At 48.2% G+C, this 14,443-nt stretch overlaps 1 long non-coding RNA gene across 1 annotated transcript in view; it reads left to right on the top strand.

The window, feature by feature from the left end:
• Positions 1 to 13,991: 13,991 nt before the first annotated feature.
• LOC140429440 (uncharacterized) overlaps positions 13,992 to 14,443 on the top strand; it is a 28,425-nt gene continuing 27,973 nt past the window's right edge. The window contains exon 1 of the long non-coding RNA XR_011949089.1: positions 13,992 to 14,099. This is a non-coding gene — a long non-coding RNA (uncharacterized lncRNA). The remainder of the gene's footprint in view (positions 14,100 to 14,443) is intronic.

Genomic DNA, 14,443 nt, shown 5'->3' with positions numbered 1-14,443 from the left:
TTCTTGAGATATATGCAGGTGAGGGCGTTTACTAGACAACAGGTGAGGGAATTTCCGTTGCTCCCGACACAGGGGATACAGGACAGGGTGCTTTCAGGGGTGTGGGTCGGAGAGGGCAAGGTGTCAGAGATTTATCGAGAGATGGGGAGGAGTCGGTGGGCGAACTAAAAGGAAAGTGGGAAGAAGAATTAGGGGAGGAGATAGAGGAGGGTATGTGGGCTGATGCCCTAAGCAGGGTGAATTCCTCTTCCTCATGCGCCAGGCTTCGCCTGATTCAATTTAAGGTGCTACATAGAGCACACATAACGGGAGCAAGATTGAGCAGGTTCTTTGGAGTGGAGGACAAATGTGGGAGGTGTGGCGGGAGCCCGGCAAACCACGCACATATGTTTTGGGCGTGCCCGGCACTGGAAGGGTATTGGAAGGGAGTGACGGGAGTGATTTCGCAGGTGGTGAAGGCCCGGGTCAAACCAGGCTGGGGGTTAGCTCTATTTGGAGTTGCGGAAGAGCCGGGAGTGCAGGAGGCGAAAGAGGCCGATGTTGTGGCCTTTGCGTCCCTAGTAGCCCGGCGCAGGATCCTACTCATGTGGAAGGTGGTGAAACCCCCCGGACTGGAGGCCTGGGTAAATGATATGGCGGGGTTCATTAAACTGGAGCAGATAAAGTTTGCCCTGAGAGGATCGGCTCAAGGGTTCACGAGGCGGTGGCAGCCATTTCTCGACTACCTAGGGGAACGTTAGAGGGAAGACAGATGACCAGCAGCAGCAGCCCAGGGGGAGGGGGGGGGGGGGAGGGGTTTAGTTTAGTTTCGGTCAATAGATAAGGGGGTTTTGTTACTTGTGTATTGTTAAAAATTTCTGTATTGTTACTGTTGCATTTGTTTTGTAAGAGGAAAAATTGTTTGGGAAACAATTTTTCAATAAAATATATATATTTTTTTAAAACTCTTTACCGGGAGTGTAGCCAAGGTTAAAATCATATCTTCGCAGTTTCATCATAAGCCTAGGTGTCATATGCAGTCTAGGTGTCATATCATTAAGATTCTTGTTGATAATGTTAACAAGAGGATGATGATCTGTCTCCACAGTAAATTTTGGTAAGCCGCATACATCATCATGAAAGTTTGTAATTCCTGTAACAAGTCCAAGACACTCCTTCTCAATCTGGGTATACCTGCACTCAGTTGATGTCATTGCTCTGGATGCATACGTATTTGGAACCCAGTTGTTGTGGTCGTCTTGCTGTAACAGAACTGCACCTATGCCATTCTGACTTGCATCAGTCAATATTTTTGTGGGTTTTGTCGTGTCAAAGAATGTCAAACTTGGAGCCTGAATCAGCTGTTGCTTAGATCTAACCATTCTTCATTGTGAGTCCATTTAAATTCAGTGTTTCTTTTGATGAGCTGGCGCAATGCAATAGTTCTGGATGAGAGATTCAATAGAACTTTTCCTAGGAAACTCACAAACCCAAGGAATCTCAGTACCGCTTTTTTATCTTTTGTTTTAATGGCTTGAATCTTATTATCGTCAGGTTTGGTACCATTTGTTGTTCTGTTGTCACCAAGAAATTTTAGTGATGATGTGGCAAACATACACTTCGATTGGCTTTAACCCATACTCATGTATTCTCTTGAAAACTTTCCTTAATCGTATCATGTGCTCTGCTGCAGCAGAACAGATGATTATGTCATCAACATAAACACGAACACCTTCAATCTTCTCTGTCATTTGCTCCATTATGCGATGAAATATTTCTGCAGAAATTATCCCAAATGGCATCCTATTGAAACAATACCTCCCAAAAGGTATTTTGAATGTGCAGAGGAGCTTGCTAGTCATCAAGCTGCATCTGCCAAAATCCTTGTGAGGCATCTAATTTTGTGAATATTTTGGCATTGCCCATTTCTGAGGTAACTTCTTCTCTTTTAGGTGTTGGGTAATGCTCTCGACGAATATTTTTGTTGAGGTCTTTAGGATCCATGCATATTCTTATGTCACCATATGGTTTATTTACACATACTAGGGAGCTCACCCAATCTGTTGGTTGTGTAACTTTCGAGATGATCCCTTGAGACTGAGTTCAGCTTTTAATTTCCCTCTCAGAATGCTGGTCTCATCTACCATAATCTCCCCCTCGTCCCTCATTTCCCTATATATATCTGACACCTTACCGTCCCCCACCCATGTCTTTGAGATTACTCTGTCCTGCACCTCCTGCGTCGGGAGCTGCGGGAATTCCCTCACCTGCTGCCTGCTTTTTGTGAAGCACCGCCTTGGCCCGATTAAAGCTCGCCCTCCTTCTCGCCACCTCCGCACTCCAGTCTTGGTATACGCGGATCACCGCGTTCTCCCACTTACTGCTCCGAGTTTTCTTTGCCCATCTAAGGACCACCTCTCTATCCTTAAAACGGAGGAATCTCATCACTATGGCTCTAGGAATTTCTCCTGCTCTCGGTCCTCGCGCAATCACTCGGTATGCTCCCTCCACCTCCAGCGGACCCGCCGGGGCCTCCGCTCCCATTAACGAGTGCAGCATTGTGCTCACATATGCCCCGACGTCCGCTCCCTCCGCACCTTCAGGAAGACCAGGAATCCTTAGGTTGTTCCTCCTCGCGTTGTTCTCCAGCGCCTCCAGCCTTTCCACACATCGTTTATGGTGTGCCTCGTGCATCTCCGTCTTCACCACCAGGCCCTGTATGTCGTCCTCATTCTCGGCAGCCTTTGCCTTCACGACCCGAAGCTCCCGCTCCTGGGTCTTTTGCTCCTCCTTTAGCCCTTCGATCGCCTGTAATATCGGGGCCAACAGCTCCTTCTTAATTTCCTTTTTGAGTTCTTCCACGCAGCGTTTCAAAAACTCGTGTTGTTCAGGGCCCCATATTAAACTGCCACCTTCCGACGCCATCTTGGTTTTTGCTTGCCTTCCTTGCCGCTGCTCTAAAGGATCCACCGCAATCCGGCCACCTTCCTCTCCTTTTTTCATCCGTATCCAGGGGGGATTCCCTTCTGGTTCACCGCACAGTACTTTTAGCCGTTAAAATTGCCGTTGGGGCTCTTATTAAGAGCCCAAAAGTCCGTTCCACCGGGAGCTGCCGAAACGTGCGACTCAGCTGGTCATCGCCGCACCCAGAACGTTCAAGACCTTTTATGAGGAACTGTGTGGGTCTCGGCCCCCAGAGGGAGAGGAGGGGATGCGGCGGTTCCTGGACCAGTTGAGGTTCCCGGGAGTGGAGGGGCGGGAGGTGGTAGGCCTGGGGGCACCGATTGAGGTGGACGAGGTCATTGAGGGACTGGGAAGCACGCAAGCAGGGAAGGCCCCGGGGCCAGACGGGTTCCCGGTGGAATAGCACAGAAAATATGTGGACTTGTTGGCCCCGTTGATGGCGGGGACGTTCGGTGGGGCCAGGGAAGGGGGGACTCTGCCCCCGACGATGTCGGAGCCGACGATGTCGGAGCCGACGATATCGCTAATTTTGAGGAGGGACGGGGATCCGTTGCAGTGCGGGTCCTATAGACCTATTTCACTGTTGAACGTGGACGCCAAATTGCTGGCAAAGGTACTGGCATCGAGGATGGAGGGCTGCGTCCCGGGGGTGGTGCGCGAAGACCAGACAGGGTTCGTAAAAGGGAGGCAACCGAATGTTGGCGTGCGACGACTATTGGGGGTGATGATGGTGCCCCCGGTGGAGGGGGAGGCAGAGATGGCGGCGGCAGTGGACGCAGAGAGGGCATTTGATGGGGTGGAGTGGGAGTGTTTGTGGGAAGTGTTGAGGAGGTTTGGGTTTGGGAACGGGTTTATTAGCTGGGTTGGACTTCTTTGTGGGGCTCCAACGGCAAGCGTGGTTGCAGGTCGACATGGATCGGAGTATTTCCGAATGTATAGGGGAGCAGGAAGGGGATGCCCGCTGTCTCCATTGTTGTTCGCGTTGGCAATTGAACCTCTGGCCATGGCGTTGAGAGACTCCAGGAAATGGAGAGGGGTGATTAGAGGGGGAGAAGAACACCGAGTCTCGTTATACGCGGATGACCTATTGTTATACGTGTCGGACCCAGCGGGGGGGGGGGTGATAGAGGTTATGCGAATTTTGAGGGGGTTCGGGGAATTCTCGGGGTATCGGCTAAACATGGGGAAGAGTGAATTATTTGTGATACATCCAGGGGACCAGAGTAGAAAGATAGAAGGCTTGCCGCTAAGGAAAGTGGAAAGAAACTTCCGATACCTGGGGATTCAGATCGCTAGGAGCTGGGGAACCTTGCACAGACTTAATCTGACATGGCTGGTAGAACAAATGGAGGAGGACTTCAAGAGGTGGGACATGCAGCCTCTATCGCTGGCGGGCAGGGTGCAAGCAATTAAGATGATGGTCCTCCCGAGGTTCTTATTTGTATTTCAATGTCTCCCTATATTAATCACCAAGACCTTTTTTAATAAAATAGACAGGAGCATCACGAGCTTCGTGTGGGCAGGGAAAGTTCCGAGAGTAAGGAGGGGGTTCCTTCAGCGTAGTAGGGACAGAGGAGGATTGGCACTACCGAACTTGGGCGATTACTATTGGGCCGCCAATGTGGCAATGATACGTAGATGGATGATGGAGGGTGAGGGAGCGGCGTGGAAAAGACTGGAGAGAAAGTCCTGTAAAGGGACGAGTTTAGAAGTGCTGGTGACGGCGCCGCTACCGATCTCACCTAAAATGTTTACCACGAACCCGGTGGTGGCGGCAACACTGAATATCTGGGGACAGTGGAGGCAACAGAGAGGGGTGCGGGGAGCCCTGGTGGGGTCCCCTATCAGGAACAACCATAGGTTCGCCCCAGGAAGAATGGATGGAGGATTTCAGAGCTGGTACCAGTTGGGAATTAGGAGGGTGGGAGATTTATTTATAGATGGGACTTTTGCGAGCTTGGGAGCATTGGAGGAAAAGTATAAGTTGCCTCGGGGAAATTTCTTGAGATATATGCAGGTGAGGGCGTTTACTAGACAACAGGTGAGGGAATTTCCGTTGCTCCCGACACAGGGGATACAGGACAGGGTGCTTTCAGGGGTGTGGGTCGGAGAGGGCAAGGTGTCAGAGATTTATCGAGAGATGGGGAGGAGTCGGTGGGCGAACTAAAAGGAAAGTGGGAAGAAGAATTAGGGGAGGAGATAGAGGAGGGTATGTGGGCTGATGCCCTAAGCAGGGTGAATTCCTCTTCCTCATGCGCCAGGCTTCGCCTGATTCAATTTAAGGTGCTACATAGAGCACACATAACGGGAGCAAGATTGAGCAGGTTCTTTGGAGTGGAGGACAAATGTGGGAGGTGTGGCGGGAGCCCGGCAAACCACGCACATATGTTTTGGGCGTGCCCGGCACTGGAAGGGTATTGGAAGGGAGTGACGGGAGTGATTTCGCAGGTGGTGAAGGCCCGGGTCAAACCAGGCTGGGGGTTAGCTCTATTTGGAGTTGCGGAAGAGCCGGGAGTGCAGGAGGCGAAAGAGGCCGATGTTGTGGCCTTTGCGTCCCTAGTAGCCCGGCGCAGGATCCTACTCATGTGGAAGGTGGTGAAACCCCCCGGACTGGAGGCCTGGGTAAATGATATGGCGGGGTTCATTAAACTGGAGCAGATAAAGTTTGCCCTGAGAGGATCGGCTCAAGGGTTCACGAGGCGGTGGCAGCCATTTCTCGACTACCTAGGGGAACGTTAGAGGGAAGACAGATGACCAGCAGCAGCAGCCCAGGGGGAGGGGGGGGGGGGGAGGGGTTTAGTTTAGTTTCGGTCAATAGATAAGGGGGTTTTGTTACTTGTGTATTGTTAAAAATTTCTGTATTGTTACTGTTGCATTTGTTTTGTAAGAGGAAAAATTGTTTGGGAAACAATTTTTCAATAAAATATATATATTTTTTTAAAACTCTTTACCGGGAGTGTAGCCAAGGTTAAAATCATATCTTCGCAGTTTCATCATAAGCCTAGGTGTCATATGCAGTCTAGGTGTCATATCATTAAGATTCTTGTTGATAATGTTAACAAGAGGATGATGATCTGTCTCCACAGTAAATTTTGGTAAGCCGCATACATCATCATGAAAGTTTGTAATTCCTGTAACAAGTCCAAGACACTCCTTCTCAATCTGGGTATACCTGCACTCAGTTGATGTCATTGCTCTGGATGCATACGTATTTGGAACCCAGTTGTTGTGGTCGTCTTGCTGTAACAGAACTGCACCTATGCCATTCTGACTTGCATCAGTCAATATTTTTGTGGGTTTTGTCGTGTCAAAGAATGTCAAACTTGGAGCCTGAATCAGCTGTTGCTTAGATCTAACCATTCTTCATTGTGAGTCCATTTAAATTCAGTGTTTCTTTTGATGAGCTGGCGCAATGCAATAGTTCTGGATGAGAGATTCAATAGAACTTTTCCTAGGAAACTCACAAACCCAAGGAATCTCAGTACCGCTTTTTTATCTTTTGTTTTAATGGCTTGAATCTTATTATCGTCAGGTTTGGTACCATTTGTTGTTCTGTTGTCACCAAGAAATTTTAGTGATGATGTGGCAAACATACACTTCGATTGGCTTTAACCCATACTCATGTATTCTCTTGAAAACTTTCCTTAATCGTATCATGTGCTCTGCTGCAGCAGAACAGATGATTATGTCATCAACATAAACACGAACACCTTCAATCTTCTCTGTCATTTGCTCCATTATGCGATGAAATATTTCTGCAGAAATTATCCCAAATGGCATCCTATTGAAACAATACCTCCCAAAAGGTATTTTGAATGTGCAGAGGAGCTTGCTAGTCATCAAGCTGCATCTGCCAAAATCCTTGTGAGGCATCTAATTTTGTGAATATTTTGGCATTGCCCATTTCTGAGGTAACTTCTTCTCTTTTAGGTGTTGGGTAATGCTCTCGACGAATATTTTTGTTGAGGTCTTTAGGATCCATGCATATTCTTATGTCACCATATGGTTTATTTACACATACTAGGGAGCTCACCCAATCTGTTGGTTGTGTAACTTTCGAGATGATCCCTTGAGACTGAGTTCAGCTTTTAATTTCCCTCTCAGAATGCTGGTCTCATCTACCATAATCTCCCCCTCGTCCCTCATTTCCCTATATATATCTGACACCTTACCGTCCCCCACCCATGTCTTTGAGATTACTCTGTCCTGCACCTCCTGCGTCGGGAGCTGCGGGAATTCCCTCACCTGCTGCCTGCTTTTTGTGAAGCACCGCCTTGGCCCGATTAAAGCTCGCCCTCCTTCTCGCCACCTCCGCACTCCAGTCTTGGTATACGCGGATCACCGCGTTCTCCCACTTACTGCTCCGAGTTTTCTTTGCCCATCTAAGGACCACCTCTCTATCCTTAAAACGGAGGAATCTCATCACTATGGCTCTAGGAATTTCTCCTGCTCTCGGTCCTCGCGCAATCACTCGGTATGCTCCCTCCACCTCCAGCGGACCCGCCGGGGCCTCCGCTCCCATTAACGAGTGCAGCATTGTGCTCACATATGCCCCGACGTCCGCTCCCTCCGCACCTTCAGGAAGACCAGGAATCCTTAGGTTGTTCCTCCTCGCGTTGTTCTCCAGCGCCTCCAGCCTTTCCACACATCGTTTATGGTGTGCCTCGTGCATCTCCGTCTTCACCACCAGGCCCTGTATGTCGTCCTCATTCTCGGCAGCCTTTGCCTTCACGACCCGAAGCTCCCGCTCCTGGGTCTTTTGCTCCTCCTTTAGCCCTTCGATCGCCTGTAATATCGGGGCCAACAGCTCCTTCTTAATTTCCTTTTTGAGTTCTTCCACGCAGCGTTTCAAAAACTCGTGTTGTTCAGGGCCCCATATTAAACTGCCACCTTCCGACGCCATCTTGGTTTTTGCTTGCCTTCCTTGCCGCTGCTCTAAAGGATCCACCGCAATCCGGCCACCTTCCTCTCCTTTTTTCATCCGTATCCAGGGGGGATTCCCTTCTGGTTCACCGCACAGTACTTTTAGCCGTTAAAATTGCCGTTGGGGCTCTTATTAAGAGCCCAAAAGTCCGTTCCACCGGGAGCTGCCGAAACGTGCGACTCAGCTGGTCATCGCCGCACCCGGAACGTTCAAGACCTTTTATGAGGAACTGTGTGGGTCTCGGCCCCCAGAGGGAGAGGAGGGGATGCGGCGGTTCCTGGACCAGTTGAGGTTCCCGGGAGTGGAGGGGCGGGAGGTGGTAGGCCTGGGGGCACCGATTGAGGTGGACGAGGTCATTGAGGGACTGGGAAGCACGCAAGCAGGGAAGGCCCCGGGGCCAGACGGGTTCCCGGTGGAATAGCACAGAAAATATGTGGACTTGTTGGCCCCGTTGATGGCGGGGACGTTCGGTGGGGCCAGGGAAGGGGGGACTCTGCCCCCGACGATGTCGGAGCCGACGATATCGCTAATTTTGAGGAGGGACGGGGATCCGTTGCAGTGCGGGTCCTATAGACCTATTTCACTGTTGAACGTGGACGCCAAATTGCTGGCAAAGGTACTGGCATCGAGGATGGAGGGCTGCGTCCCGGGGGTGGTGCGCGAAGACCAGACAGGGTTCGTAAAAGGGAGGCAACCGAATGTTGGCGTGCGACGACTATTGGGGGTGATGATGGTGCCCCCGGTGGAGGGGGAGGCAGAGATGGCGGCGGCAGTGGACGCAGAGAGGGCATTTGATGGGGTGGAGTGGGAGTGTTTGTGGGAAGTGTTGAGGAGGTTTGGGTTTGGGAACGGGTTTATTAGCTGGGTTGGACTTCTTTGTGGGGCTCCAACGGCAAGCGTGGTTGCAGGTCGACATGGATCGGAGTATTTCCGAATGTATAGGGGAGCAGGAAGGGGATGCCCGCTGTCTCCATTGTTGTTCGCGTTGGCAATTGAACCTCTGGCCATGGCGTTGAGAGACTCCAGGAAATGGAGAGGGGTGATTAGAGGGGGAGAAGAACACCGAGTCTCGTTATACGCGGATGACCTATTGTTATACGTGTCGGACCCAGCGGGGGGGGGGGTGATAGAGGTTATGCGAATTTTGAGGGGGTTCGGGGAATTCTCGGGGTATCGGCTAAACATGGGGAAGAGTGAATTATTTGTGATACATCCAGGGGACCAGAGTAGAAAGATAGAAGGCTTGCCGCTAAGGAAAGTGGAAAGAAACTTCCGATACCTGGGGATTCAGATCGCTAGGAGCTGGGGAACCTTGCACAGACTTAATCTGACATGGCTGGTAGAACAAATGGAGGAGGACTTCAAGAGGTGGGACATGCAGCCTCTATCGCTGGCGGGTAGGGTGCAAGCAATTAAGATGATGGTCCTCCCGAGGTTCTTATTTGTATTTCAATGTCTCCCTATATTAATCACCAAGACCTTTTTTAATAAAATAGACAGGAGCATCACGAGCTTCGTGTGGGCAGGGAAAGTTCCGAGAGTAAGGAGGGGGTTCCTTCAGCGTAGTAGGGACAGAGGAGGATTGGCACTACCGAACTTGGGCGATTACTATTGGGCCGCCAATGTGGCAATGATACGTAGATGGATGATGGAGGGTGAGGGAGCGGCGTGGAAAAGACTGGAGAGAAAGTCCTGTAAAGGGACGAGTTTAGAAGTGCTGGTGACGGCGCCGCTACCGATCTCACCTAAAATGTTTACCACGAACCCGGTGGTGGCGGCAACACTGAATATCTGGGGACAGTGGAGGCAACAGAGAGGGGTGCGGGGAGCCCTGGTGGGGTCCCCTATCAGGAACAACCATAGGTTCGCCCCAGGAAGAATGGATGGAGGATTTCAGAGCTGGTACCAGTTGGGAATTAGGAGGGTGGGAGATTTATTTATAGATGGGACTTTTGCGAGCTTGGGAGCATTGGAGGAAAAGTATAAGTTGCCTCGGGGAAATTTCTTGAGATATATGCAGGTGAGGGCGTTTACTAGACAACAGGTGAGGGAATTTCCGTTGCTCCCGACACAGGGGATACAGGACAGGGTGCTTTCAGGGGTGTGGGTCGGAGAGGGCAAGGTGTCAGAGATTTATCGAGAGATGGGGAGGAGTCGGTGGGCGAACTAAAAGGAAAGTGGGAAGAAGAATTAGGGGAGGAGATAGAGGAGGGTATGTGGGCTGATGCCCTAAGCAGGGTGAATTCCTCTTCCTCATGCGCCAGGCTTCGCCTGATTCAATTTAAGGTGCTACATAGAGCACACATAACGGGAGCAAGATTGAGCAGGTTCTTTGGAGTGGAGGACAAATGTGGGAGGTGTGGCGGGAGCCCGGCAAACCACGCACATATGTTTTGGGCGTGCCCGGCACTGGAAGGGTATTGGAAGGGAGTGACGGGAGTGATTTCGCAGGTGGTGAAGGCCCGGGTCAAACCAGGCTGGGGGTTAGCTCTATTTGGAGTTGCGGAAGAGCCGGGAGTGCAGGAGGCGAAAGAGGCCGACGTTGTGGCCTTTGCCTCCCTAGTAGCCCGGCGCAGGATCCTACTCATGTGGAAGGTGGTGAAACCCCCCGGACTGGAGGCCTGGGTAAATGATATGGCGGGGTTCATTAAACTGGAGCAGATAAAGTTTGCCCTGAGAGGATCGGCTCAAGGGTTCACCAGGCGGTGGCAGCCATTTCTCGACTACCTAGGGGAACGTTAGAGGGAAGACAGATGACCGGCAGCAGCAGCCCAGGGGGAGGGGGGGGGGAGGGGTTTAGTTTAGTTTCGGTCAATAGATAAGGGGGTTTTGTTACTTGTGTATTGTTAAAAATTTCTGTATTGTTACTGTTGCATTTGTTTTGTAAGAGGAAAAATTGTTTGGGAAACAATTTTTCAATAAAATATATATATTTTTTTAAAACTCTTTACCGGGAGTGTAGCCAAGGTTAAAATCATATCTTCGCAGTTTCATCATAAGCCTAGGTGTCATATGCAGTCTAGGTGTCATATCATTAAGATTCTTGTTGATAATGTTAACAAGAGGATGATGATCTGTCTCCACAGTAAATTTTGGTAAGCCGCATACATCATCATGAAAGTTTGTAATTCCTGTAACAAGTCCAAGACACTCCTTCTCAATCTGGGTATACCTGCACTCAGTTGATGTCATTGCTCTGGATGCATACGTATTTGGAACCCAGTTGTTGTGGTCGTCTTGCTGTAACAGAACTGCACCTATGCCATTCTGACTTGCATCAGTCAATATTTTTGTGGGTTTTGTCGTGTCAAAGAATGTCAAACTTGGAGCCTGAATCAGCTGTTGCTTAGATCTAACCATTCTTCATTGTGAGTCCATTTAAATTCAGTGTTTCTTTTGATGAGCTGGCGCAATGCAATAGTTCTGGATGAGAGATTCAATAGAACTTTTCCTAGGAAACTCACAAACCCAAGGAATCTCAGTACCGCTTTTTTATCTTTTGTTTTAATGGCTTGAATCTTATTATCGTCAGGTTTGGTACCATTTGTTGTTCTGTTGTCACCAAGAAATTTTAGTGATGATGTGGCAAACATACACTTCGATTGGCTTTAACCCATACTCATGTATTCTCTTGAAAACTTTCCTTAATCGTATCATGTGCTCTGCTGCAGCAGAACAGATGATTATGTCATCAACATAAACACGAACACCTTCAATCTTCTCTGTCATTTGCTCCATTATGCGATGAAATATTTCTGCAGAAATTATCCCAAATGGCATCCTATTGAAACAATACCTCCCAAAAGGTATTTTGAATGTGCAGAGGAGCTTGCTAGTCATCAAGCTGCATCTGCCAAAATCCTTGTGAGGCATCTAATTTTGTGAATATTTTGGCATTGCCCATTTCTGAGGTAACTTCTTCTCTTTTAGGTGTTGGGTAATGCTCTCGACGAATATTTTTGTTGAGGTCTTTAGGATCCATGCATATTCTTATGTCACCATATGGTTTATTTACACATACTAGGGAGCTCACCCAATCTGTTGGTTGTGTAACTTTCGAGATGATCCCTTGAGACTGAGTTCAGCTTTTAATTTCCCTCTCAGAATGCTGGTACTCATCTTGGTGAATGGATAACTGGCTTGGCATCTTTTTTAAGAAGAATTTTATATTGACGTGGCAATGTGCCCTAGTCATGAAAAACATCAGGGTATTCTTGCAATAGTTGCTGGATGTCATCTTCTATTGTAGATGTCTCAGTATTCAGGAAGATTCTCTGAATCAGCTGTAATTCTTTACATGCCTGAGCATCCAATAACGAAGATTGGCGATCATCCACTATTTCAAATCTTAATGTTCTTTGAATGTCCCTGTTGCTGGCAGTTAGATAACATGAACCATGCAAAATGATTTGATTTCCATTGTAATCTTTTAGTGGACATTCCGCAGGCACTATGGCGTAGTCAACTTTGATAGTAGACAAGTCCTTAGAGTTGAGTAAATTTGCTGAAGAGCCTGTATCTAGCTTAAATGTTATTGGACTATTGATGATACGTACTGGGAAATGGGAAATGTTCAGAATGGAGTACAGTCACAAGTGGAGTACCACAAGGATCTGTTCTGGGGCCGTTGCTGTTTGTCATTTTTATCAATGACCTAGAGGAAGGCGCAGAAGGGTGGGTGAGTAAATTTGCAGACGATACTAAAGTCGGTGGTGTTGTCGATAGTGTGGAAGGATGTAGCAGGTTACAGAGGGATATAGATAAGCTGCAGAGCTGGGCTGAGAGGTGGCAAATGGAGTTTAATGTAGAGAAGTGTGAGGTGATTCACTTTGGAAGGAATAACAGGAATGCGGAATATTTGGCTAATGGTAAAGTTCTTGAAAGTGTGGATGAGCAGAGGGATCTAGGTGTCCATGTACATAGATCCCTGAAAGTTGCCACCCAGGTTGATAGGGTTGTGAAGAAGGCCTATGAAGTGTTGGCCTTTATTGGTAGAGGGATTGAGTTCTGGAGTCGGGAGGTCATGTTGCAGCTGTACAGAACTCTGGTCCGGCCGCATTTGGAGTATTGCGTACAGTTCTGGTCACCGCATTATAGGAAGGACGTGGAGGCTTTGGAGCGGGTGCAGAGGAGATTTACCAGGATGTTGCCTGGTATGGAGGGAAAATCTTATGAGGAAAGGCTGACGGACTTGAGGTTGTTTTCGTTGGAGAGAAGAAGGTTAAGAGGAGACTTAATAGAGGCATACAAAATGATCAGGGGGTTGGATAGGGTGGACAGTGAGAGCCTTCTCCCGCGGATGGATATGGCTGGCACGAGGGGACATAACTTTAAACTGAGGGGTAATAGATATAGGACAGAGGTCAGAGGTAGGTTCTTTACGCAAAGAGTAGTGAGGCCGTGGAATGCCCTACCTGCTACAGTAGTGAACTCGCCAACATTGAGGGCATTTAAAAGTTTATTGGATAAACATATGGATGATAATGGCATAGTGTAGGTTAGATGGCTTTTGTTTCGGTGCAACATCGTGGGCTGAAGGGCCTGTACTGCGCTGTATTGTTCTATGTTCTATGTTCTATGTACTGTTGTCATCCATTCATTATGAACAATGTTGACTTGTTGACTCTTTGTTGCTTGAAGAGCTTTCTTAGTTGCCTGAAGATGTCTTTTTTGTTTGAAGATCTGTCTTCTTTGATGCTTCAATCTCTCCAACAAAGAATGTATTTTCCAAGGGGAAGATTTCATCACCTTGGGAAAAATCTTGGGGTGAATCGACTTTTTCATCTGTCTCTATTGTTCTTACGTTATAATTCTTTTTCTGTGTGAGTGGGAGATAATTTGCTGTAGACTGGCACTGAGAAGCATAATGATTCATTTTCGAACATCTCAAACAGAATGTTCGAAAAGCTGGGCAGTTCCCCTTTAAGTGGGCGTTACCACATCTGAAACACGTCATGACGTTGTTTCGTTGACTCATCAATGACGTTCGCGTATGCGCAGCCCTCTTTTGCGGAGTCTCGCATTTTTGTGCGAAGTGCGCATGTCCCGAGATGGAAAATACGTGCACAAGATAGCCGCCGTCCCGAACGTGCTTCTGTGCTGCCTGCGACACCATTTTTATTTTCTCAGCCTTGTGGTGGACTTTCACGCCTTTTTTTTTTTAAGATAAAATTCTAAGTATTGACTTTTACTTTGTTTGCTGGAGATATGGTTTTCAATACCTATTTTTAACGTAAGATCATTTTGGCGTCTTAGAGCTTCTCTTAAAGGTTCATCTGTTATACCATAGATGATTTGACCTCTCAATAGAGAGTCATGCAGATCAGCATAATTACAGGTCTGAGCTCAGAGTTGTAGATCAGTTATGGCTGTAGATTTCAATAGCTTGCTGGCCTGCTAGGGACAGAAGCATAGCGATTCATCTAGCTTCTGGAGCAGCATTTAAATCGTTAGCTTCAAGATAAAGCTAGAATTGTTGCTTAAATAGTTTCTAATTGAGATTAAGGTTATCGGTTGTCTTCAGATGTCTGGGAACCTGCACTTGGTTCATCAAGATCGATTTTTTGTTGAGGATTC

The sequence above is a fragment of the Scyliorhinus torazame genome, chromosome 1, assembly GCF_047496885.1.
Source record: "Scyliorhinus torazame isolate Kashiwa2021f chromosome 1, sScyTor2.1, whole genome shotgun sequence".
Taxonomy (NCBI): Eukaryota; Metazoa; Chordata; class Chondrichthyes; order Carcharhiniformes; family Scyliorhinidae; genus Scyliorhinus; species Scyliorhinus torazame.
This window is presented reverse-complemented; position numbering and strand designations above follow the sequence as displayed.